The sequence below is a fragment of the Sorex fumeus genome, unplaced genomic scaffold (genome assembly GCF_029834395.1).
Source record: "Sorex fumeus unplaced genomic scaffold, SorFum_2.1 ptg000028l, whole genome shotgun sequence".
Classification (NCBI taxonomy): Eukaryota; Metazoa; Chordata; class Mammalia; order Eulipotyphla; family Soricidae; genus Sorex; species Sorex fumeus.
In genome coordinates this window covers 123,351-125,606 of record NW_026606085.1, presented here as the reverse complement: position 1 = coordinate 125,606, position 2,256 = coordinate 123,351, and the positions used below count along the sequence as shown (strand labels likewise).

The following is a 2,256-nucleotide window of genomic DNA, read 5'->3' as shown; positions in this document are numbered from 1 at the left end:
GATTCCCTGTGACCCTGAGAGGACCATGAAGTCCCCTCTGAGAACGATCTACAGAGTACTGAGCAGTCTGAGGTCTGAGCTCACAGCCTTGTGTGACTGTTGGAGACACAGTGTGAGGAGCCCAGTCCTGAGAGGGTCAAACTCCCTGAGGAAAGGTGGCTGGTCCCATGGCTCAGGGTGTCTCTGTGGGCACTGGAAGCCCTTATCATGATTTATTCAGGGCTGCTGTGGTGACCCCAAAGACTCCCTAAGTTTGGGTTGAGGGTTTCCATGGGATCTTCCTCTTGTCTCACTGAGGAGGGGTCAGAACTGCACGTGTCACAGGACCTTGTTTATCCACAACAATGGCCGAGGGAAAGGGAAACCTTGAATGTTCATCTGAGGAGTGGATTAGGGGGCAAAGTCAAGCAGGACTCCCAGGTATAAAATAAGTAGGTATGCGCTGAATGCAGGTCAGAGGGCAGAGGTCTGTGGACACAGAGTGTGTGTGTAAGAGAGCAGAAAGAAGTATCCAGCTCAGAACTGAGTGGACATGAGGATTTCTCTTTCTGACCAAGCGACTCCTACCAGAAAACCATGATAATCTCCACAGGAGCATTTTAATTTGTACAAGAGAATAATGTGCCCCTCAGGTCCCAGTGAAGTCATGGTCCCATTATTGGAAACTTCCATCAGGAGGCAGAGATTGTGATACACTCTGTCCTGCCCAGAGTGGGGATGGGGGAATCAGAGCCACAACGCACAAGTCAAGGAGCCTCTGGGGCCATCTGAGAGCTGAGGGGCAGGTCAGTCTGATCTCCACAGAAATATGATTCATCTGGTCATGAGCAACGTTTCCTTAGGGGAGAGTCCTCCAAGCCTCCTGGGGGTCTGCGCCCCTGAAGTTCACCCTGCTTCCTCCTGCAGGTGGTTTATGTCTGGGCCCACACGGCCTTCCCCTCACTGTGTGTCTCACACAGTAGTACAGGGCCGTGTCCTCTTCCCTCAGGCGGCTCATTTGAAGAGAGAACATGTTCTTCCTGTTGTCCCTGGAGATGGTGAATCAGCCCTTCATAGAGTCGGCATAATATGTAGTATCACTGTTTTGATTAATGTCTGAGACCCACTATAGGCCCTTCCCTGGAACCTGGGGGAACCCACTATCCAGTAATCACTGAGAGTGTATCCAGCAGCTGCACAGGAGAGTGTCAGGGACCCCCCGGGCTGTACCAAGTCTCCCCAGACTCCACCAGCTGCACCTCACAACGGACCCCTGCAAACACAAAGACATCCTGGTCATGAAACTCTCCTCACACAGAGGATCTGCCACTCACATATCTCCCATGCTCCGTGTGTCTGTCGTCCATGAGTTACCTCCTAACACAGCCACAAGGAGAAGCCAACTGAGCCCACACGCCATTTTGGTTTCGTCTAAGTCAGGATGCAGCCCCTGGGGACCCCTGCACTGACTCCTTTCCCGGAGCTGAGGCTGGGCTGGGCTGTTTTCATCATAGCAGGGAGAGGCTAATTTGCATATCCTCCTCCTACATAAAAAGTTATGTTTGAACCTAAAGTGTAAGTGTAGAATTCCAGAGCAAGTGTCATGTTCTGGGAGTGACTTGTGACCCAGAAAAGATTCTGTCATGCAATTATTATTTGACAACCAATTTAATTTGTGATATTTTGTCCTTATTTTTGATGACTATCATGTAATATTAAACTGATAAGAACAGATACTACACTTGATCTTAGCCAAAAGGCCGAGAAGTGATAGCGATAGCACAGCGGTAGGGCGTTCGCCTTACACGCGGCCAACATGGCCGACCCGAGTTCGATTCCTCCGCCCCTCTCGGAGAGCCCGGCAAGCTACCGAGAGTATTGGATATGCCAGACACAGTAACAACAAAGTCTCCAATGGAGAGGCCCGCTCGAGCAAATCGACGATCAACGGGAGGGCCTTTACCTTTTACCTTTTATCATGTAATATCTACAGTCAGACTTCTTTTTCATGCATCATTTGTCAGAGAAAATCTTAAATACTTCATACCATATTCTCATAACACATTATAAGAGTTGGTCCCATTATTGAATCAAAAGTAATCCACTTAATGACATCCAGTTATGAATGAGTTGGGAGCCCATAATTAAAACAGAATCAGGAGTAAGGCAGAATGACCAGATAGCATAGCCCTGATATCTGGGAAACCTGAGTCAGGATCCTGTGTTTGCTCTGTCTCTGCTGTTTCTCCCAGAGGAAACATCTCTGAGGTTAAAGAT

The 2,256-nt window shown here is 48.9% G+C and overlaps 1 pseudogene; it reads right to left on the bottom strand.

Annotated features, from left to right (window-relative positions):
- Positions 1–1,572: 1,572 nt before the first annotated feature.
- LOC130024488 (uncharacterized) lies at positions 1,573–1,751 on the bottom strand (annotated as a pseudogene).
- Between the last annotated feature and the right edge of the window lie 505 nt (positions 1,752–2,256).